The sequence below is a fragment of the Gorilla gorilla genome, chromosome 7 (assembly GCF_029281585.2).
Source record: "Gorilla gorilla gorilla isolate KB3781 chromosome 7, NHGRI_mGorGor1-v2.1_pri, whole genome shotgun sequence".
Taxonomy (NCBI): Eukaryota; Metazoa; Chordata; class Mammalia; order Primates; family Hominidae; genus Gorilla; species Gorilla gorilla.
In genome coordinates, this window is record NC_073231.2 from 124,593,933 (window position 1) to 124,619,396 (window position 25,464).

General features: G+C 38.6%; 1 long non-coding RNA gene across 5 annotated transcripts in view; it reads left to right on the top strand.

Annotated features, from left to right (window-relative positions):
- Window positions 1-25,464, top strand: part of LOC109027953 (uncharacterized) — a 285,826-nt gene that overhangs the window by 107,486 nt on the left and 152,876 nt on the right. The window contains exon 7 of one of the 5 annotated variants that reach the window (XR_008668116.2): window positions 3,882-3,955. The exons of the other annotated variants lie outside the window; for them this stretch is intronic. This is a non-coding gene — a long non-coding RNA (uncharacterized lncRNA). Of the gene's footprint in view, window positions 1-3,881; window positions 3,956-25,464 lie in introns of those variants that run through there. 5 annotated transcript variants of the gene reach the window in all.

Below are 25,464 nucleotides of genomic sequence, written 5' to 3' on the forward strand. Positions count from 1 at the left end.
AAAAGGAGGACTTTCTAATGCAGCCTGTCTCCATCCCAAATTCCTCATATCTGTTTGGTTGATGAACACTGGTTGAAGCTGAATACAAAATTGTTTTAATTTACCTGACATAGGAAATTATTAGCACTATTTTTTAAATTCGACATAGACCATAGCCAATATCTTATAAGCTCATACCCACAAGATCATAAACATAAACTCTCTTTTGAGGAGACTTACTTACTGCTGAAAGACATTGGTGAGTAATGGATATAGGTTTCATGGTGATACATTATGCCCTAATCACAAACTATTCCTTGGAGAGTTTCATTGATTCTTTTATGTCAGTTCTGTACTGTTTAATGTTTCCAGACATTTTAATAAAGAACAGACTAGTATATTAATTCTTTTATTCATTTCACACAGATTTTTTGTTCTTACTATGTACAAAACACTGTTAATTGGGATGGCCATAGAGACGTAAGACATGGTTTACCATATATGAGAAGCTTACACTCATTGGGGGAACAAGGGCGACACGGATGAAAATCTAAACAATATAAGCAGAAAATTTTAGAAATGTAGAAAATTTGCCATTTGAGTGACAGCGATAATAAAACCTAGAGAAGTCTAGTAGAGGCTGTATGCCCGGGAAATGCTTCACAATAGAAATAGAAATGAAGGCCAGGCCTAGTGGCTGATGCCTGTATTCCCAGTACTTAGGGAGGCTGAGGTGGCTGGATTGCTTGAGCTCAGGAGTTCAAGATCAGCTTGGGCAACAGAGTGAAACTCTGTCTCTGTAAAGAAATACAAAAATTAGTGGGGTGTGGTGGTGCCCACCTTGTGGTTCCCGCCTCTCAGAGATGGGATCATCGCTTGAGCCCGGGGAGGCAGCCTGGGCAACAGAGTGAGATCCTGAGGAAAAAAAAAAAAGAGAGAGAAAGAAAGAAAACATGGATAAAACCAAACTCAATAGAGAGAAATAAGAGACAGTAAGTATATTTCTATTTGGATTGGGTTGGAAATAGTGTGGCAATATGAAAATGAGCATGTTATGTATCTGCCCAGCTGGAGAGAAAGGTTTCTTGTTGAGAAAATAGAGGAAGAGTTGGAAATGCTCATTTGATGCCTTTGGCTATTTTTGGATGTATCCAGGGATACGTTAAGTCCATAGCCCTGTGGAATTTCCAAAGTCTTTGGTGCCCTAGGGCTAACTCTGGAGGTCTTGTTCCATTTGAAGCACATCCCTGAAGTTTGTCCAAATGGCAGTTCATGCTCCAGAATTTTCCCAGATCAACATTTTTTAAACCATTCTAAAGTACGTTATTAGATATTCTGTTTTAAGAAATCAATGCTAGCCGTATTTTTCTTTTTAACATTCATTATAAATATGTCTGAAAGAAATATTAAAGAACTTACGCATGTAACCAAACACCATCTGTTCCCCAATAACCTATGGACATAAAGAATTTTTTTAAAAGAAATATTAAACTGTACTATTAATACTGAACTATATTATAATGTTAAACTATGTGTATACATGTAGTTTTTATTTTAGTATATCAGTACGTATTCCACATAAAAAATGCCAAGAAGTTGCAGAAGAGACCATGTAATGCATGAAAACATTATGTTTAATTTTGTTTATGGGCCGCACCTACCAACCTGAGAATCGTATTGATATATGTTGCCTATCAAGTGGTTGTTGGACTGTTATATATCTTGTTTTAGAAAGTAAATATGTATTTGTGTTAGTTAGTGTTTATGCTATGCAATCTTTATACTATGCAATATTTATACTATGCAATCTTCTTCCCATGCATCTGTGACTATTAGAAGGTCTTTTAACACAACAATCAGAATATAATCACTCTCAAACTGTTTTAAATTGGACCAGACAAAAGGTAGAATACTTCAGAGTAGGGATAGTAATCAATGTCTTCAATTTCTTTTAAAACTAGGAACTGAACCTTTAGAATCTAATTAATAATTTTTGGTGCAATCTTATTCAAGAATACCAAAATATTTTAGAACATATTATTCTTCTTTTGAAAATATACTTGTATAGAACAAAATTTTTATACTCTATATCAATTAGCAAAAATTATAGGAATAAACCTGGTGCTACTCCTGATATAAAAATCTGACCTATCAGTAGTTTTCCTCATATGAAAAATATACACCATCTATAGTGGCTTGAATGATGGCCCCTCAGGAGACATGTACACCTGAAACCTGTTGAGTAGGAACATATTTTGTAAAAGAGCATCTACAGATATAATCAAGTTAAGGATCTTCAGATATGACCATTAGGCGAATCCTAAATGCAGTGACACATGTCCTTATAAGAAGGGGAGACACAGACACAGAGAGAAGCCCATATGAAGACAGAGGCAGATATTGAAATTACATAGCCCCAAACCAAGACTATCAAGGGTTTCCAGCAGCTATCAGAAGCTAGGAGAGGTGTGGAATATATTCTAAGAGCCTCTAGAGGGAAACAATTCTACTAACATCTTGATTTTGGACTTCTTAGCTTCCATAACTGTTGTTTAAAGCTACCAAGTTTTTGGTAATTTGTTACAGCAGATCTAGGAAACTAACACGTTACCCATTTCTTTCTTCCTATCTCCCTTTCTCCCCTTCTTTCTTCCCTTTTTCCTTCCTCCCTCCCTCCCTCACTCCCTCCCTCTCTTCCTTCCTTCCTTCCTTCCTTCCTTCCTTCCTTCCTTCCTTCCTTCCTTCCTTCCTTCCTTATCTCATGCACTCAGCAAACCTTTCAGTGCCTACTATGTGATAGGCAGTGGGCAAGTAGGATTAGAAATGTAGCAGTAATAATAAAACACCATCTCAGACACACTGTGTTTTATTACACCTTTTGGGAGATATACAATGTCTTTCTTAATTTTTCTTTATTGTGAATGCTTGTGGCCTCTTCTTCATTCACATCAGCATCTGAACACGTTCCTGCCAAACGCACTTCAAATGTGAATGCTAACTTATTTGACTATACTTGTGTCAAATGTTGTTCTGCAAAAGTTGTACTAGATCTCAGTACTGATCATGCTCCCTGCAGAAGGCATTGGCCAGCTTGGGGAAGGACTGCCTTTGTCTGCACCTACCTTATCACTCCCCAAGCTCTGAGGGATTTGGGAGTCCAGGACTGGCCACTGTGGCTCCTTATTCGATTTACCCTCCTCCACTGTGCCCCACGTTGTATTTCCTTCCATCTCCCTTCCCCACCCTCACCCACATTTCTCCTCTTTTAGCCCTCAGCTCTCATGCTTTTTTTGATCTTTTGACATAGCCAAATAAAATCCTAACTTTTTACCATGATTTACAAGTACAAAATGCTCTGGGCTCCCTCTCCTGCCACTCCTCTCTTGGCTCACTAGGCATCAAATGCCCTGTTTTCCTTGATGTTCCTCCAAGATTCCAAGTATGCTCCTCCCTCAATGTGTTTATACTGGTGTCTTCTCTGCCAGAAAGGTTCTTCCTGAGACAGTCATGTGGCTCAATCTCTCACTTCATATAAGTCTCTGCTTAAATGTCACCTCTTCAGAGAAGACTATGCCTAAACAATTCCTAAGACTGCTAACATAATTTGGATATTTGTCCCTCCGAATCTTATGTTGAAATGTGATCCCCAGGGTTGAACGTGGGGCCTAGTGGGAGCTGTTTGGGTCATGGGGCAGAAACCTCATGAATGGCTTGGCGCCATCCCCATGGTAATGAGTAAGTTCTCTTTCTGAGTTTATGCGAGATCTGGTTGTTTAAAAAGAGCCTGACACCTCTGCTTCTCTCTCTTGCTCCCTCTCTTTTGTTTCGTCTCTCACCATGTGACATGCTGGCTTCCCCTTCACCTTGCACCATGATTGGGAGCTTCTTGGGACCTTCACCAGAAGTGGATCCTGGCACCACACTTCCTGTACAGCCTGCAGAACCATGAACCCAATAAACCTCTTTTAAAAATAAATTACCCAGCCTCAGGTATTTCTTTATAGCAATGCAAAAACAAACTAATACACTAATTTAGCTGCTTCACTTGTTCTCATTGCATTTACCACTGCCTGGGATTAGAGCATGTATTTGTTGACCTGGTAATTGTCTCCTCACCCAGTGTGTGTGTTTCAGGAAGAGAAGGACTTCATTTGCTTTCTTCACCGCTGCATTTCCAGATTCCTCAGCTGCATCTGGCACATAGTAGGCACTCAATAAATATTTGTGAGTGAGTGAGTGAGTGAATAAGTAAATAAATAAAGTCAGAGCAGGCAAACATGATAAGACAGTGAAGCCCCAGGGCATTTGTGCCCTTCCTTGGTAACACAGTTGTACTGTAGTAACATCCTTCTGGTGGCTTTTTCTTAATCCACATCATAACTAGCATAATAGTTTGCAAAGCACTTTCAAAAGTTCAAGTTCCATAATGTTCAAAATGGCCCCCAATTTTACAGATGAGGAAATCGAGATCCAGCAAGGCAAGAGATTTAGCAGCTAAGGTCACAGAACTCATCAATGACAGAGCTGGAATTCAAACCTAGGTTTCTAGACTTCAAATCCAGGACATTAAAAAAGATAAAGAATGAAAACCAAAACCAACACAACTATGAACATGAAAAAACAAGAAACTTCCACCGCAACAGCCTCTCTCTCAAAGGGAAATCAGTCCCTATGTGGCCCAGATGAGGGTTAGGGGTAGTATTTCACGTGATTGTAGTCTGCACTAAATTCATCATACAAGGAGGCATTTATTACTTTAATGCTTAAAATACATGCCTAATGATTACACAGAAGTGCTTTGGCTTTCCAAGGCTGATGATGTCATTGTGTCTTCTATGGGCATATTTATATCATTATGGCACCATTTTTTTTTTAAGATACTGGGTTGTTTGTTTTTTTTCTTGTAAATTTGCTTCAGTTCCTTGTTGATTCTGGATATTAGACCTCTGTCAGATGGATAGATTGCAAAAGTTTTCTCCCATTCTATAGCTTGTCTGTTTGATGACAGTTTTGTTTGCTGTGAAGGAGCTCTTTAGTTTAATTAGACCCCGTTTGTCAATTTTTACTTTTGTTGCAATTGCTTTTGGCGATTTCATTGTAAAGTCTTTGACCATGCCTATATCCTGAATGGTATTGCCTAGATGGGCAAAGGATATGAACAGACACATCTCAGAAAAAGACATAAAAGCAACCAACAAACATATGAAAAATAGCTCAACATCACTGATCATTAGAGAAATGCAAATCAAAATCACAATGAGATACCATCTCATGGCAGTCAGAACGGCAATTATTAAGAAGTTGAGAAACAACAGATGCTGATAAGGTTGCAGAGAAATAAGAATGCTTTTACACTGTTGGTGGGAGTGTAAATTAGTTCAACCATTGTGGAAGACAGTGTGGTGATTCTGCAAAGATTTAGAACCAGAAAAACCATTTGACCCAGCAATCTCATTACTGGGTATATGCCCAAAGGAATATGAATCATTCTATGATAAAGATACATCCATGCATATGTTCATTGCAGCACTATTCACAATAGCAAAGGCACAGAATCAACCTAAATTCCCATCAATGATAGAATGGATGAAGAAAATGTGGTACATATACACCATGCAATACTATGCAGACACGAAAAGAAATGATATCATGTCCTTTGCAGGGACATGGATGAAGCTGGAAGCCATCATCCTCAGCAAACTAATGCAGGAACAGCAAACCAAATACCACATGTTCTCACTTATAAGTGGGAGCTGAACAATGAGAGCACATGGACACAAGGAGGGGAACAACACTTACTGGGGCCTGTCTGGGGAGGGTGGTCAGGGGAGAGCATTAAGAAAAAGAGCTGTTGCATTGCTGGGTTTAATACCTAGGTGATGGCTTGATAGGTGCAGAAAACCACCATGGCACACGTTTACCTATGTAACAAACCTGCACATCCTGCACATGTAGTCCAAAACTTAAAAAAAAAAAAAAGATACAGGGTCACATGTGCAGGTTTTTTACATGGTTATATTGTGTAATGCTGGGATTCGGACTTCTATTGAACTCATCACCCAAATAGTGAAACTAGCACCCAATAGGTAGTTTTTCAACCCTTTCCTCTCCATCCCTCCCTGCCTTTTGATGTCCCCAGTGTCTAATGTTTCCATCTCTATGTCCATGAGTACCCATTGTTTAACTCCCTCTTATATGTGAGAACATGGAGTTTTTGGTTTTCTGTTTCTGCATTAATTCACTTAGGATCATGGCCTCCATGTTGCTGTAAAAGACATGATTTAGTTCTTTTTTATGGCTGAATAGTATTCCATGGTTTATATACTATGATTCTTTATCCAATTCACTTGTTACCACAAATGTTGATGGACACTTAGACTGATTCCATGATTGCTATTGTGGATAGCATTGTAGTGCTGTCTTGCTCATGGACAAGGGTGACAGCAACATGAGTGACAACAGCAGCTAACATCCAATGGCTCCATGCCATATGCCAGATGTTTTGAATTCATTACTACTAATCCTTACAACCAGTCTGAGATATTACTTTCTGCATTTACAAGTGACAAAACAGACCTGGAGAGATAAAATAACTTTTCCAAAGTGACCGAAAGTAGCATTGCTGATATTGTAATCCTAGTCTGACTCTAAGGCTGAACTTCTAACCATCATGTTAGTTTCTATCCTGTAGAAATAGACTCAATCCTGGTCACTGTAGATGCTGGCACAATGCAAAGGTTTATACCATTAATCCCTGACAACTACAAGTTTATATTCAATGGAAAATTTTTCACAATACATACTCATACATACACATTTCACGCTATATAACTATTTCTTAAAGTTCTTCTTAAAGTTATAATTTGAGGAACTGGGCTAAAAAATGTAAAGTATATATCAGTTTGTAGATTACAATTCTCCTCTTTCTTTCTCCCAGTTGCAAATAAGAAAGATAAGTCTTTTGAGTATATGTGTAGGTTTCGGAGAATGAATATATTTTAAACTAAGATATACCACAGTTTAATAAGACTTGCCTGGAAAAACATTTTGATTTTTAGTGTTGCTGAGGCTCTGTCTGTTCAAATCAGATAAAAGACTAAGCCATTTATAATTAGATCCCCAGTCCTCTTACTGAATCTTCACAAATTTAGGTGAGGTGGTGAAAAATAATCTTTCATTTCTGATGTGACAGCCTTTGCAGAAATGGGAAGAATAATATGACTAAACAGAAGCTGAGACATTATAAAGGGGCTCACCAGTGAGGAGTTGGGCTGCAGTAATATACATCTTTTTTAAAAAAAATTGGCAATATATATGTATTCCATTCCAGGAACAAAGCAATAGACACTGAATTTTGATCTGCTGCCCAAGTCATGTTTTCAGAGACCTCGACCATTACTTTGGTCACCAGTCATATCCATCCTGAGGATCAATGCACAGGTTATATGAATATAATACTTGAGAAAGTCCAGAATGGGTTCTTCTTCCATTATTTCTTCTTTGTCTTCACAACCTAGTTCATCCACTTCTTTATTTTCATTGACTGGCATAAAATGTTCTTAATTTCGTGGAAACATTTGAATGAGTTACGACAAATCCAAACAAGTTATTATATATCAATTATGACTATTGACCTAGACTTTCTGTAATAGTTTTCCATAAAAATATAAACTTACACCAAAAATTTTAGCCTGGATCTATGAAATAGAGGAGTGGTAGAAATGAGATTAAGTTCTATCTGATTTCTGATGTCTTGCTTTCCTTTTCTAGCTTGGATGACTTTGAACTGGAATCACTACTGTAGGTACCTCCTGCAACTAAGGTACAAGGCATAACAAACTGAGACCAAAACCAGCCAAGCTATTTGTGTTCTAAGCCTACGTTATTGTAGATATGACTTCCTATTTAGTTCTTTGAGATGTTAGAAATCAGCTTAGTTCTTCTGAAAGTGTGGCTTTAGGAAATGGAGGACATTAAACTATTTCTACAGGCAAAGGTGAAAGACTTAGACCAGAGCTGTCCAATACAAATTTCCGCCTGGATGGGAATGTTTGCTACCTGTGCTGTTCCAATACAGTAGCCACTAACTCCATGTGCCTATTAGGCACTCATAATGTAGCTAGTGTGATTAAAGAACACTAATTTAATTTTATATTTAAGTTAAAATAGCCACATGTACGGCTAGTAGATACTGTTAGTGCAGACTTAACCTGTTATTTGTCACGTAACATGTATGTCCCAAGACCAATAATTAGAATTCTTATATTTAAATTAAGTGAATTGGTCAAATTTCTTTTGCAAATTGAGAAGCATCATCATGGAGGCAGTTTGTTGACAACTGAAGGTCTTGCTCTTTGCAGAACTCTTGGATAGGCCTGTTCCTCCAGGTTGTCTTTACTTCGTTCTTGATTGGGGTGCGGGATGGGGAATATGTAACTCTCCATGTGAGTGTGATTTCTAGGGTGTTGTGGTGATTTTCTATTAGAGAACCTCCTAGACTGAAATTTGCTTGCATCTGAGGTTTATAATCAATATGCTACACACTTATCTGATTTTCAAATCCTTTCATGGAATGATTATATCCTGTGACTTACCACTGAATGTTTTTTGCAGAAAATAAGTAAATAACCTTCTCAAGGTTACAATTTTTCAAAAAAAAATTGCTGTTCCAAATCTTAGAAATTCTATGTGTTAGTCATTAGGGCACTTTCTCAGGTATTTCTGGTTTATTCGCTTCTGGTTAAAGTTGTACTTTCAAACCCTATCCTGGTTGGATGGGGCCATGTGACCATTCTGGCCGATGACTTCTTAGAAGAAGCTACTTCAGCTATTTCATGCCACTTTCAAGCCAAGCATTTGATTGCTGGTGCAGGACTGTAGAGCTCTCTTTTTCCTCTGGCATAGCAACTGGCAATGTTTAAGATGGTGCCCATTTCATCAACCTGGGAGCCTGGATGACTAAAATGAGCTTGAGTTGAAACCTCTGTCACTTGTAATGGACATATAACACAGAAGATAAATAAGTCTTTGATATTTAAAGCCAGTAGGCTGATACACATTGAAGTGAGAGCTAGAGTAAGTATTGTGAATAGAAAATAGGAAAAATCGGTCAAAATAGCAGTGGAACTCTGGAAGGGATAAATGATCTGAAGTTGAATTCAACTGATCTCATGTTTGTCAACAACCTGCATGGCACTAGATGAGGACATCAAATAAGCTTGGAAATCTTTGTGAAACAGCCAATTTGTAGAGCCCTGGATGAAATGTTTTCTAAATAAACATCAGTGCACTTTTGTTTGCGTAGTGACAAAAGTGCTGACTGTCAATGATGGGGCCCAACAACTTCAGAATAAATTATTCCCGTGTTAAAAGGCTATGCAGACAGCACCTTGATCTGTGGCCAAGATCAGTTGAAGAGAGTCTACTGGATCAGCAGAGTTATGTTTTGATGAGCATTTCTTAATTTCAAGGAGGAATCTAAACAATGGAAAGAAGATAAATAGCTAGAGGTAGGATGTTGGCAAAGATATACATGTAATTTCACACAATTCCTATTTCTCATCCTAAAGCCTAGGCTTGACATTTGCCTAACACTTCTCATACTGAGAGATCTAATAGACTCCAAGGCATATGGTGATAAAATCAGGTTATTTTTATATTAAACCCTAGTTTCATTAATATGACCTATTGAAGGAATCACATAAATTATTCTTTCAGGAAGAAATGTAAAAATTATTTTGCATCACATTCAGTGCTTTAGGTCTAATATACTCTTAGTGATTAATTACTATCAATAATACTAATTAATAGTAATTAATTATGGATATGATTTACTGTAACACCCTTACTAATGGTGTCATTTATAACAACAATAATAATGATCATAATTAATAGCTCCTATATTGATGCCTTTTCTATTCCTGTGTCACTGTAGTAAATGTTATATATGAATTATCTCATTTAGTCCTAAAACACTTTAATTTCTACTTAAAAAAAATTGAAATAATTTCTGAAAGTTTAGGGAAACTGCTGCCAGCCCAATTGCTCTCAAGTGGTTGAGCTCATATTTGAAGTTTGGGCTATATGAATCCAAGAACTATGTTCCTAATGTTATGCAAAATACCTCTTTTTTACGGCTAAGATTTAGAATATCAAATTTAATTTAAGCTAAACCTTAATTGTATTTAGGCTACCTTTTTACATAAGGGCACCACAAATTAAAATAATTGAGAAAAAATTTAAAAAACAATTTTAATTTCTGTACTGAGAATATTATTACTGAGAATTTTTTTTAAATGAGACTATTGAGGCCACATGTTTATTACATATTCACATGTTCCTAAATGCAGCTTCAAGGACCCTGAGTGTGTCTGACCAGGGGTAGGCTTATCTGGGAATTTCTGCTTCTTCATGTATCTCTCTGGATTTACAGATAATGATTTAGCAGGCAGGCAAACGGCTTTCTTGTACTACCTCTGGGCAATTATGAGACCTGAGACAAGTTTCCACACCTTCCTGGATTTCATTTTCACTCATTTGTAAAATTCAGGATGGGCTGACTCTGAGGTCATTCCAGTGTTAATATTCTCTTGTGTCTCTCTTACATCCTGATGTCACAAAACTTCTTTTTAACTGATAGCTGAATCTGTAGATGGACCAGCCAAACATTTTCCTGGGGGTATGTGATGGATTCATAGTATATCAGTTTTGCTAACCTGGAACTGATGGTCCCAGAATTCCCTTCCATATATAGCGCCAGGATGGATGAACCACAAAAGATGCTCTGACCAAGAGTGAAAAGGTGGAAGTGAAACAGCAGTGACATTGCTTTTATTTTATGTCCAAGAGGTCAGTGCCAGCCAGGCCATGAAATGGTGTTGTCTCTAATGCATGTTGTCTTTTCTTTGCTGGCTTACCTGTGGGCATGTAGAACTCCAGCCCTCTTAGTTTTTCTGACTCATGGGTCAGGTGTAGGTTTAGCTCTGTGACAAAGGGGGCCACTCCTCCTTCATTTCACTCCCATCATCCAAGTGAAAGGCTCAGAGGCAGTGAGAGTCCCATGAAGATTCTCATCCATTGTCACAGGTTCCAGCCCAGCCCTGCAGGGTTCCTTTTGAGCTTGCTTCTTCCATTTCACATTCCTCCATGCCCAACTGCCAGCCCCACCTGACTTTCCCAGCTGCAGAAGCCATAGCTCAATAGATTCTTTAGCCGACAATCATCTAAGACCAAATACCTATAATAAATCTCTTATTATATAAATCTCCTAGTGGTTCTGCTTCTCTGATCAAACCCTGACTAATATACGTTGCTAAAACAGCTTTGGGGAGAGAATTAGGTGGAGAAAATAGCATCTAGCTGAACTCTTGCCAGGAAAATAACGTGTGTGATTGAATAGGATTTTTGTTAAGCTATTTTGGGGGACTGTTTAAATGAGAAAACTGGGGTAACAATTTGTGTTTAACTAAGCTGCCTTTTAAGAAAGGGAGTCTAGTTCAGTTCAGGGCTTCTGTTTTTCATCTGAATGAGGATGCAAGTTAGAGGGTCAGAACTAAATTGGCCAGGGCACTCCAGTGACCTCCTTTCTTTAGGCAGAGCTCCGAATCTTCTCCAAACACATAGTTAAACCTATTTTAGGACTAGTGGCTTAAAGGGCTTTCAAATTATTAGGCTGCCAGAGGCAACTTCATGTCTTGTATCTCTGAAAGCCAGTTGCTATTTCTACTTCACCAATGCCCTAAGCTCTGTGATAATTTTTTTTAAATGGCACCTTTGGCAACAATTAACAAAGCAAAATTTCCTCTGCTTTTGGAGTATTAGGATGAGCAGTTTAGCCCTACTCTGCAGTAAACCACTCTCAAACACCTTCTATTATTTCAGACAGATAATATGAGTTTCTTTGTCAGCTCATTAAGGTATATTTGGGACTTCCTGTACAATCATTATTTTGTTTCTTGGTTTGAGTAAACCTTCAAAAGTTTCAAATTCCAGGAAAATAATATAGGAATAGTGAGGCTTAGGCATCCCTAATTGCGTGGTGCTGTCTAATTCAATTAGTTATTTTGTCCTGTCACCAACAGAAGTTTTGAAAGATTGTGGAGGAGGAAAATTCACAAATTTAACTTTAATAGCATAGTTAAAATAAACATAATAATGGTGAATCATGATAGAAATTTGGACACTCATTTTTTGTGTGTGATTTAAGGAGCTATTCACCCTCAGGTGTGAATGGCAATTAAAGACATGTAGAGTAATCTTGCAACACTTTGCAAACATTTATGCAGTGGCAGAAATTGTGTTTTGCCTGTGAAAATTTCAGTGACCTCTTTATTCTCTTTCTCAGGTTTTCTAGAGTCCGTGTTTATAATAGACTAACCAGCTCCCTCAGCCTTTCTATCCAATGTGAGCAAAAACGTAAAATGAATTGAAAAGCAAGGCAAAGTATGCTGGTAGTACTAGGCCTATCGTTTAGTAATAATAACATATTTTCTTTTTTTCCAGCACTTGGTGCTTTGTGCACATCACTTTTGCATCTGTTGTCTCATGTGGCAGTTAATTTTTATGTGTTGACATGGCTAGGCTATGGTGCCCAGTTGTTGGGTCGAAATAGCAATCTAGATGTTTCTGTGAAGGTATTTTTAGATGTCAGTAGACTCTGAGTAAAGCAGATTACCCTTATAATGTGAGTGGCCCTCAGCCAGTCAGTTGAAGATCTTGAGACCAAAGACAGAGGTCCCTCGAAGAGAAAAGAATTCTGCCTCCAGACTGTCTTCAGCCTTAAGGCTGCACCATCAACTTTTACTGGAATTTCTGGGGTGCCATCCTGCTCTACGGATTTTGGACTTGCCACCCCCCACAATTTGTGAGCCTATCCCTTAAAATAAATCTATCTACAGCTATGCCTTTCATACCTATACACCTATCTCTATCTTCATCTCTCTCTCTCTAAGATTTATCTCCTAGTGGTTCTGTTTCTCTGGAGAAACCTGACTTATACAGGTCACTTAAAAACCACTTCATCAGAAAGATGGGTAAGAGCATGACCTTTTGAGTCAAAAAGTTCTAGGGGTTAAATTCTGGCTTTGCAACTTATCAACTTTCTGATCTGTGAGAATTAAAAAAAAACTTTCATAATCCTCACTCTTCAACAGCTGTAACATAGGAATAATAAAAATAACAATATTCGTTAGACTTTTACTATATGCCAAACAGTGTATTAAATGCCTCACATGCATTAGTTCATGTTAACAACAACCCTATTAAGCAGTGAGTGTGGCTGGCCACATTGGCATCTTAGGCAGTCACCATTTGCATCTTTGGCAGTCACTCATCTTCTGTAAAGAACTGATCTCTCTCCCACCGACCCCACTTGTGTGCATGCTCTTGTGTGAAGAGCTGGTGTCAAGGTATCAGCTCCGCTCTCCCATGAGTGACTCAGACCCCTGCCTTTCAGTGTGCTGGTCTCTCTAGCAGTCATGGGGGTTGGTGGTTTTGCCTGATTTTTCCCAGATCCAAATTCTACCATTTACTTGAGCATTTACCCAAGCTTATTAAATAGATCTCACCATCATCGAAGAAAAAGTGGCAAATAAATCTCACTCACTTTTCTCTGAAGCTGGTTCAGACTGCAGAATTCTCTTAAATTATCCAGTAGACGGGCTCTGATCACATCTGGGATTGAAGATGCTCCAGCTGCTTTTCTCTCTAAGATCAAAGTTATTTTTTGACAACACATGCTGACGAATCCAAACTGATGCCAATAACTGTTTATAGTTTCTCTGGGTGCAAACATAAATATTTTAGATGACTGCATCCATTTCTTATCACTGTGGCAGAACCCACTTCTCTTATTCTAAAGGAACTGAAAATTGTTGGACCTCTCACCTCCTGTGTGTTCAGAAAGCCAAACTTCTTTCTTTTCTGCCAAAATTCCAAGACCCTAAGAGGTCTCCATAGAAAACTTACAAGTATATTCACAAAAGTGAGCATCGTATTGATGCTATGTTGCTTTTTTATTTTCCCAAGTCTACTATGCAGTGTTTCTCCCTACATTCCCCACTTCTATTTTCAATTTTGTATATATAGGACTGGACAATATACCAGAGTTTCTATTCCTAAGTAAGAACCTAATTTCCTAGATGTTCTTTCTAACCCTCAAATTGCTTTTAAAAACCAGATCATAAATAATAGCTATTTTCAAAGTTCTCTTATATGCATTATCTCATTTAATGCACAAAATTTTCCAAGAGAAAATTACTCATAAATTCATTCTTAGAAATGTTATTCCACATACCCCAAGTCAGAGTGCCGAAGAGTGGTGGGGCTGGGTATAATACAGTTGCATTGCCCACAAGCAGGGCCTGGGAGCATGTACCCACCCCGATGGCTCTTAGCCAATGCCTGCCTGGGCTGGATTATGAAACTCCAGCATGCTTGATTCAGATTGAGATGATTTTGAGGGGTAACTTCCACTCCAGCATGCCCCACTGGGATTGGACTGTATTTTTCCTCGTCAAACCTTTTGCTTGAGGTCATGCCCGTCCTTGGCTTCTTCCCTACTTTATTTTCCTTCTTTTTGTCCCTTATAAGTTTCCTGGAGATCCCATTCTTAATGAACAACTTGCACACAAATTCTTTCTCAGGATCTGATACTGGTTATCCTCACCTAAGACACCAACCAATAGTGCTTGATATCAGAGCTCAAGCTCTTACACATGATCCAATTTGAGATTCATCCTAAAAAGATGCCAATTATTCTTCCTTATAAGAGAAAACCTTAATTATAGGCAAATGTAATTAGATGGATGATGTGTACACACATTCCTTCCTTTACGTGTATTTATTAAGTACTTAACATGAGCCAGATTTAATCTAAGTACTGGTGACACAATGTTAAATGAGATAGCAAAGTCTCTGTTCTCATGGCTTTACATTCCAATACTAGAATATAAGTAAAAAAGTAAAAAAAAAGGAACAAGATAATGGCTGATAGGATCAATGGTATGAAGCAAGTAAAATGGAGTTATGAAGTCCAGAAGGGAAAGGGCTGATTTTCACAGGGTGCTCAGGAAGGTGTACTGGCATGAGGTGGTGATATTCTCTGTGACACTGAAATGAAAAGAAGGAGCAGGACTTGCAAGAATATGGTGCCATACAGAGAAATAAGCAAATCTGAACTCCTAAGTGGGAGCAGCCTGGGAGAGTTAGAAGAACAGAGAGAAGGCCAGAGTGCCTGCAGTATATTGAGTGGTGGGAAGGGAGGAAGCTGAGAGAGTGAAGAATAAGTAGAGGCAAGATTATGGCAGGGCTTTGTAAACCATGCTATGGGGTTCAGGTTTTATTCTCTGGGTCATCCCTGGAGGTTTATAGTTTAGAAAGATCATTCCAGCTGTGCTGCTGAGAATCGAAGATGAAGAGGCAAAAGTGGATGCTGGGACCATTAAATAGGCTGTGGTTGTAGTTGATAAAGAAAAATGGAAGTGGACTGGACTCTTGGACTCCTCTGGCCCCTGTAGATAAAGAGAGATGGAGATAGTTTTGGATTTTGAGGTAGGGCTGCCAAGACGTGGAGACGGATTGGGTTTGGTGAGTGAGAGCGTAGAGCTTGCGAGGATGATTTTGTACAATTGGGGTTCAAGCAACTGAGCAGATGTGTGGCCATTTATAAGATGGGGAAGCTTGGGGGAGAAACAGGATTTGGGGATAAGAAAAATTACATTTGTATAAGTGCAGAAATGTAATAGTTATTATATACCCTTGGTTTTATAGAATTTGAAATTTGATTCAGTTCCCATAGCCTTTAATGAAGAAATTTGTGTTGATTAACAGCAGACAGTGCCTTCAGTGTTGACTTTATTGCTTCTACAATGAATAAAGCCCTTTCAAGAAGTTTAGTTTTATTCCGCTATCAGGGTGTTCTCTATGGGAAATTCTTCCTTGTTGTCTATTCACAATTATACAAGGCCCCATTCTTTGACATGGAAATAAGCAGCAACGCCCACTGAAGTCAGCAATAGAAACTTGGCTTCCATTGCCACGAATTGTGCAGTTCCACACATCCTGAAGATAAGACTTGGAAAGAAAGTCAGGACTGAGCAAAAGTGCCTGGCTCTGATTTCAAAGGCGAGCTCATATAAACATCTCTTACGCATGATTCTGATCCTTAAACATTGAGGCATGGCTTTTATAATGAGAAAAAAAGTCTCTCGTCTCCTAAATGTCAGTGCTTACGTTTTGGTCACTTGGGTTCCAAAAAAACACAATCTTCTAAAGAGAAAAATGTTACAGACATTGTCAGTATCTTAAGGAAGATCCCTCAACCTGTCATTGGTGTTAGTGTCCACACACAAGTGGCTTCACAAGGTAGGAACTTGTTGCCGGAGTCAGTGAGGTTTGGTTTCTCATTTTATGATACTGGGTTCTGCTGTGGTCATAAGGGTAGTAGCTGATAATCCCATTTCCTCACTGTGTTGAACACTTGGAAGTCTGCCATAAACCAATTTTCTGTTTTTCTTTAGCTTTTCCAGAGTAAAAGAATTTTTTTTTTGGTGTTGAAGATGGACAAGGTTTATAACAAAACTTGTTCTTCATTTCTCCAGAGAAAGCTTTTGTTTTCCAAACAAATACTTCTTGATTATTTTACCAGCGAGTGCATGGTTACCATCCTGTAATGTCAGCCCCCGGCCAGCAGATGGCAGTCACACCACACCACGCTGTGGCAGTCAGCTAAGCTTGAGAACACCGGGAATCTGTCCTTTTCACAGAGGAAGGGTCTGATGTGCTCTGTGCCATGGCAGGAGGGGTAACTAGCACGGAGATGAATTCCAGAGAACTCACTACATAAGTCTATAAATTTGTCCCTAAACTTGAAGATATTCTTAGTTGAAAAAGGAAACAAAACAGAGGGAAAAACAAACAAACACACAAAAAAACCCAAACCTCTAGCTAAGTCTGTCAAAATGAGCTATGAGGTGGACAACCCAAGGTCTTGAGCTTATGCTGGGCTTTGTTTCACTGATACATGGATCAATATAATCATAGTCAGGGAGCTGGCATGAAAGCAGAATGGCTGAGAAAATAAGACTGGAAACGACTAACTGCAAAAGTATTTTATTTTCAGGAGGATTAACTGATTCTGGGGTGGCTGAGTGTGGTAGAGGAAAAAAAGAAGAAACTCCAAGGTGAAATTAGAAATCTTAGAAGAGCTCTTCTTTCTCCCATAGAGGTAACACAGTATTTCCAAGAAATTATTGATAGTAGGAATAAGGATTTCCCCTCAGACGGAAAGGAGACATTGATGTACTGTGGTCATCCCAACTTCTACCTCATCATGCGTTTCTGAGTTTCTTCCACCATGACCCTGATGGTTTTGGTTACTCTCTCCTTCCCACTAGTTACGTGGTTGCTCTGCTTTTAGTTGAAGGTGTGCTGACTTTGGGATAGGTGTAGGGTTAAATGGTATCAAGAGGACATTCCTATTTATTGACCTACAATGTGGTTTCTGTACCTGCGCAAAAGACATATTTTTTCTCTATATTTGAGTTGGTCTTTTGAGACCGGCAAAGCTGTGGAAACAAAGCTTTGCTTAAGGAAAATGGCCACAATCTATTGTTAGAAAGAAGCCTCAAGTACCATGAAAATGGATCACACAGGTCAGGGATTTCTCAAAATGTTTCTTTTCCCAGGAAAGTATTGAAACTAGGACTATTGTGGAATTACACAGTTTATGATTGCCACTTATGAACTACACCGGAATCAAGCTTGAAGGATTCTGAACCATAAGAAACTTCCTCTGGAAATGAATGTGGTAGCTGAGTCCACATGTGTGGGAGGCCAACTGCATAGCTGGGAGTTGTCACAATTAACTTCCGCAGATAATTCCATGTTTATTAAATAAGTGATTTAAGTGTGACACTACTGTATGTGCAATGTCTCTTTTCTATCTGGTGGAAATTCTTATTCTTACTATAAAGAATTCCTTTGGAAATACTGTGTCATTACACGGTTTATGATCAATGGGTTATCATAAACTGTATAACTATCTGCAGCTATTTACAGATAGTTGCTATCTGCAGAGCTATCTGCAAAACTGTGATGAAAAACCATAAAGGCATTCGCAGCTTATTGTTCCTATTGCCCTTTCTATGTTTGTTGAAGGTTGAGGGTTTGCTTATTTTCCATCCTAGTAATTGGATAGTTATATGATCATCCATCCATATTTGAGTAGAGGTCGGATACATATGTCCTCAGTGCTCCAGCCAAGGTCTGGACAGTGGAAACAGTCCATTTGGGGTGCAGACAATGAGGGGGTATATTACCCATACATAACTTAAATACACAATAAAATTGACTAAAATTTAATCTGCTTTTAAATCGTCACCATGCTCAGAAATTCTTAAGTACCATTAATGAAAAGAACTTTTTCTGGTCTAATTTGCAAACATTTGCTGTGATTGCAGCTGTGTTTCAATAATGTATATGCATGCTTCAAATTAGCACATTTAAATCACTTATTTAATAAACATTGAATTCTCTGTGGAAGTTAATTGTGACAACTCCCAGCTATGCAGTTGGCCTCCCACACATGTGGACTCAGCTACCACATTCATTTCCAGAGGAAGTTTCTTATGGTTCAGAACCCTTCAAGCTTAATTCTGGTACAGTTCATATTTTCAACCCCCATGGTACTGTATATTCCTGTATTTAGACAATGCATTGGAGATAAACAAAGATAGCTATAGTAATTTTTCTTATCTGAATTATATTTTGTTTCTGGTTTGAAGTTGTGGGCAAAGTTAACCAGGCACAAAAATGTTTGCAGACAGCCAGAAATGGTTTAATGATGTACCAGAAACAAGCTTCAAGCTTGTTGCTTGAAGACGGGTGCATAGAAATAGTGGAAAAGGCTATCAACTATGAAAAATGTAAGGAATTGGACATTACGTGGGAAAAAAATCAGATCAGAAAAAATTGCCCATAGAAATAACAAAGATGCCACTTTCACATTGTCAGAAGAAATCAGAAGTCAATGTCTGAATGTCCTGATCATTTTCACCAAGATTTGGACATTAGTTCTAAAGCAGAAGGAAGACTTAGAGAAGTTTTTACTAGATGTAATAGAAGTTTATGATGAATTTCTGCTGAAAGTATTTTAGGGGAATTTTTTTGACTGTCAAAATATTTGAAAGGGACTAGAGTGATACCAAAAAAACAAAGATATGGGAAGTATGTGATTTCTGGAATTTATTATGAAACGGAATTTTTATGAAACTTTGCCAGGATTAGACTTAGGTTAAGAATTTTCTTAGCTGTTTGTATCTCTGCTGTTTCATGTGAAAGAAATTTCATGAGATTAAAATTAATAAAACATGTTCTTTCATCAACTACCAGGGAATAGATGGACAAAAAAGCATTTATTGTCTATTGAACATGAATATGTGAAGAAAATTAATTTTGACAAAGTTTCTGAAAGATTTGTATACAGTTAAGGCTGGAAAACAGAAACCAGACTCACACAGTGGCTTGCGCCTGTAATCTCAGCACTTTGGGAGGCCGAGGTGGGAGGATTGCTTGAGGCCAGTACTTTGAAACCAGCCTGGGCAACAAAGTGAGACCGTATCACCATAAAACATTTAAAAAATTACTCAGACATGGTGGCACGAAACTGTAGTCCTAGCTCCTTGGGAGGTGAGGCAGAATTGCTTGAGCCCAGGGGTTTGAGGCTGCAGCAGTGAGCAAGCATTGTACCACTGTACTCTGTACTCCAGCCTGGATGATAGAGTAATACTCTCCCTCTCTCTCTCAAAAGAAAAAAAAAAAAAAAAAAAAGAAAGAAGGAGAAAATAATAGAAACTGCAATTTTATTGTTTACTATTATAATGGACCAATATTTAGGTATATTTTCCCCTTTAAAAAACACAGCATTGCAATTAACACAATTAATTTATTATTTTTTATATTCTTATTTTATTTTTATTTAAAAGTACATTAAGGCATTATATTTTTATTTAAAAATAAATTAAGTTGTATAAAAGAAAAAAACTACCCTGCTTCTATTATATGACCAGGTTTTCTTGCGATATGTGTTACATGAAATACTCTTTTCCTATCAAAAAATGGGGTATTAAAATGATTCTCCAGGTGCCAGTTATGCTAGGTAAAGTATTCCAGTCTTTCACCGTATTGATTGATCATACTGGGCTAGGCTATTCTATAGTAACAATTAAACTCTGACATCTCAGTGGTTTAACCCAATTAAAATTTGTGGCTTCCCAGCACAGTCAAATATGGAAGCTCCTGATTGGATGGCAATCCTGGGTGGTTGTCTGCAAGTAGAAGCTCAAGGGCTCACCATGTTGAGCCTCTGCCATGTTGTCACTTCAAAGTGACAACTAACGCACACAGAAGGAAAAATGAGAGACGAGAAAATGTTGAAGATCAGACAAAATATTTTATGGACTGGCCTGAAAAGAGCATGCATCACTCTTATTTACATTCAGTTGGTCAGATCCAGCCATATGGTACTAACTGAACTGCAAAGAGGGCTGGAAAATCTATTCTTCCTGAGTGTGGAGGAGGAGGAAACAGGACTGGGCAGCATCTAGCCAGTTCTGTCACTCCATCTGTGTTCAACCTACTGTCTTTGCATTTGTCTGCCATTGCCATAGCTCATTAAACAGTGTCTGCAGTCTCCTTGTTACCAGCTGTATAATAGAGTACTACTAAACAGTCAGTGGTTTTCGTATCAAGCAAGTGAACTCCTTTTTTTTCCAAATAAAATACTCTCCATAAACTAATGCATTAAAAATTGATAAAGACTTTGCTGTTCTGGTTGGAGGAGGAAGGAACATTCAGAAACATTTCACTGATCTTTTCATTAACTCACACACACTTCCCCCTCCCTTCCCATCCCAGCCATTCCTGGAATCCTCAGTTACTTTTCTGTAATTCCTGGGTTCTGATGAACAGAAGTTGAAAACCATTGCAATGGGCAGAGTGGGGCCATGGAAGCTTTTTGAACAGGGAATGTCGTTTAGAAAGATCCAAGTTTAAGCTGCCTCCCCCTGCCCAATACTCTTCAACTTCATGTTATTCAGCTCTACTCAATGCTCCTTGAAAGACTCCTACCCATTTAAACCTTTATATTCATAAAATACAGGCTTTTAATATTGTTCTTAATATTGAACTTGTTTTTATTCACTCAACACTGAGTGCCAGGCATCAGGAAAACTATGATAGGAACTCTGGCCTCAAAGGAAATAATTTTCATAATACAAAATTAAATTAAAATATTTAAATATAAAGTTGAGTATACAATGTGATCTTTATAATGTAGAAAGAACCACTTTCTCTAAATCTAAAGGTATACGTTGAGTCTTCTGTTTATTCATCCTAACCCATTAGGTGGGCTCAAGTCCCACCAAAAGTAATGAAGCCAAAAGGCTGCCTCAATTGCCAGGAGCCCAAGCCAATCTGCAAAAACCACCATACCAGGGGACAGAGCTTCCTACCAGTTTAGAGGTTTCCTTCCATACAACAGAGGCCACTTGGAACAGCAGGCATGCCAACAAGAGTGTTAGCATGTTTAGTTTATCTGTGCAGGCAGGCTTCTACAATGAGCATGCAGGCTTGAATTCTCTTTTGTATAACCCAAGACTAAAGTCCTGTGTGCTTACACTTGTGAATTCTCCATTACCTCTCTCAAACCTCTCCACTAGGCAGAGAGTGCAGTCTATTCCACACAATTTACTGCTCACTTCATTTGCATGGGGCTTTTTCCTTATAATATTATTGGCATGAGGCAGAGGTTTATAACCGTGGTGCTAGTTTTGCACAGCAAACATATGATCACCTTTTTAGAGACCCTTGCCCTGTTTGACTCTGACCAAACCCTTCCTATTTTAACATATTTTTGTGATTCTAGGAATGTGAATATAGTTCTCCAAATAATTCAGACACATCACAGCTAAACTATGTCCAACTTGGCACTTTTATCAACTTGAAATTATTTTCAACTGCAACAAGTCTGAAATTGCTAATTCAATCAGTGTACATACTTGCAATAACTTAACACACACAGTATACCAACTGTCTTCACTGTTGTCAGAACAAAGTATAGGCAGAACATCCTGGTGTCAACATGAATTTTACCACATGCTTTCTTTCTATGTAAGATTAAATAATATTTTTTCTTTATTTTGTTAATGTGGTGAATAACATTGACTGATTCCAAAATATTAACCTTTCATTCCTAGAATAAACCCAATTTGCTGTTTAATCTTTATAGATCATATATCTTTTGTACTACTTCAAAAGAGAAATTGGCCAGAATTTTTTTTCTTATAATGTTCTGTCTGGCCTATTATAAAGTTTATGCTGGTTGCATAAAATGAATTGGAAATAATTTGCTTTCTTTTTAAAATGGTTGATATAGTTCTCAGTGATTCCCTCTAGACCTGGAATATTTTTAGTTTAGTTTGAAAAGATTTTTAATTATGGTTTCAATATCTTTAACAATATAAAATTATTCTGATCTATATCGGATAAACAGTATTTGTGACTAAAATTATTTATTGTTTATCTGAAATTCAAATTTAACTGCATTTCCTATATTTAACTGGCAGCTGCATAATGTCATCATTATATTTCATATGTCTGAAAGAGTAATGGTTGTGCCTTTTTCTCCCTATTGCAGTTATTTGTGCCATTTCTCTCTTTTTTCTTGATTAGTCTCACTAGAGGCTCATCAGTTTAATTAGTCTTTACAAAGAACTAACTTTTGGTGGGTCCATTGTCTTCACTGTATGTTTTCCCATTAATTTCTATCTCATTTTTTCCCTTTTTTCATGTGTAGCATTTAGTTTGCACATCTAACTTCTTGAATGGATAATATGATCTTCGATTCTCGCATTTTTTTCTTTTTAAATGTATGAATATAAATTTCTCTTTAAGCATGGTGATATGGTTTCACTGTGTCCCCACCAAAATCTCATCTTGAATTGTAGTTCCCATAATCCCCACATGCCATGGGAGGGACCATGGGGATACTGAATCATGGGGGTGGTTTCTCCCTTCCTGTTCTCACGATGGTGAGTGAGTTCTCATGAGATCTGATGGTTTTATATGGGGCTTTTCCCTTCACTTGGCTCTCATTCTCTCTCCTGCCACCCTGTGAAGAGCTGCCTTCCACTCTGATTGTAAGTGTCCTGAGGCCTCCCCAGCCATGCAGAAATGTGAGTCAATTAAACCTCTTTTCTTTAAAAATTACCCAGTCCTGGGCAGTTCTTTATAGCAGCATGAGAACAGACTAATACAGTAAGTTGGTACTGCAGAGAGTGGGGTCCTGCTATGAAGATACCCAAAAATGTGGAAGTAACTTTGGAACTGGATAACACGCAGAGGTTGGAATATTTTGGAGGGCTCAGAAGAACACAGGAAAATGTGGGAAAGTTTGGAGCTTCCTAGAGACTTGGAGGGCTCAGAAGACAGGAAGATGTGGGAAAGTTTCAAACTTCCGAGAGACTTGTGGAATGGCTTTGACCAAAATGCAGATAATGATATGGACAATGAAGTCCAGGCTGAGGTGGTCTCAGATGGAGATGAGGAACTTGTTAGGAACTGGAGTAAAGGTGACTCTTGCTGTGCTTTAGCAAAGAGACCGGTAGCTTTTTGCCTCTGCCATAGAGATCTGTGGACCTTTGAACTTGGGAGAGATGATATGGGGTATCTGGCCAAAGAAATACTTAAGCGCCAAAGTGTTCAAGAAGAAGCAGAGCATAAAAGTTTGGAAAATTTGCAGCCTGGAGATGCAATAGAAAAGAAAAACCCATTTTTCTGGGAAGAAATTCAAGCAGGCTGCAGAAATTTGCATAAGTAATGAGGACCTGAATGTTAATCAGCAAGACAATAGAGAAAACGCCTCCAGGGCATGTCAGAGACCTTCAAGGCAGTTCCTCCCACCACAGGTTTGGAGGCCTAGGAGGGAAATTAGTTTCTGGGGCCAGGTCCAGGGCCCTTTGCTCTGTGAAGCCATGGGACTGTATCCCAGCTGCTCTAGCCATGGCTAAAAGGGGCCAAGGTATAGCTTAAGACATTGTTTCAGAGGGTGCAAGCCCCAAGCTATGGCAGCTTCCATGTGGTATTGGGCCTGCAGGTATGCAGAAGATAAGAATTGAGGTTTGGCAACTTCCGCTTAGATTTCAGAGAATGTATGGAAATGCTAAATATCTAGGCAGAGGTGTGCTGCAGAGGTGGAGCCCTCATGGGGAACCTCTGCTAGGGCAGTGCAGAAGGGAAATGTGGGGTTGGAGCCCACACACAGAGTCCCCACTGGGCACTACCTAGTAGAGCTGTGAGAAGAAGGCCAGCATCCTTCAGACCCCAGAATGGTAGATACGCTGACAGTTTGCATGACATGCCTGGAACAGCTGCAGACACTCAATGCCAGCTCGTAAAAGCAGCCAGGAGTGCGGCTGTACTCTGCAAAGTCACAAGGATGGAGCTGCCCAAGGCTGTGAGAGCCCACCTCTTGCATCAGTGTGACCTAGGTGTGAGACATGGAGTCAAAGGAATTCATTCTGGAAACTTAATGTTTAATGGCTGCCCTATTGGATTTCACACTTGCATGGGGCATGTAGCCCCTTTATTTTGGCCAATTTCTTCCATTTGGAATGGATGTATTTGCCCAATGCCTGTACTTCTACTTTATCTGGGAAGTAATTAACTTGCTTTTGATTTTACAGGCTCATAGGCAAAAGGGACTTGCCTTGTCTCAGATGAGACTTTGGACTTGGACTTTTGGTTTAGTGCTAGAATGAGCTAAGACTTTGAGGGACTGTTGGAAAGGCATGATTGTGTTTTGAAATGTAAGGACATGAGATTCTGGAGGGGCCAGTGGCAGAATTATATGGTTTGGCTGTGTCCTCACCCAAATCTCATCTTGAATTGTAGTTCCCATAATCCTCACATGTTGTGGGAGGGGTCAGGTGAAGATAATTGAATCATGGGGGCAGCTTTCCCCATACTGTTCTTGTGATAGTGAGTTAGTGCTCCTGAGAATTATGGTTTTATAAAGGGCTTCCCCCTTTGCTCAGATATCAACTCTCTCCTGTCACCCTGTGAAGAGGTGCCTTCTGCCATCATTGTAAATTTCCGGAGGCTTCCTCAGCCATGTGGAACTGTGAGTCAATTAAAACTCTTTCCTTTATAAATTATCCAGCCTCTGGTATGTCTTTATTAGCAGCATGAGAACAGACTAATACATACGGTTTTGACTTGTTCGTGGAGAGTCATGCTCACGGACTTGGATTTTATTTTGTAGGTGATAAGGAGCCATTAATTGTATGGTGAGGAATGATATATTTCTTTATATTTGCTTTTTTTGTGAAACATGCAATTTGCTGTGTTATGAAAACAGTAATTTGGGGAGTGCTATGATGTGAATGTTTGTGTCCCCTGAAAATTCATATATTGAAATCCTAACTCCCA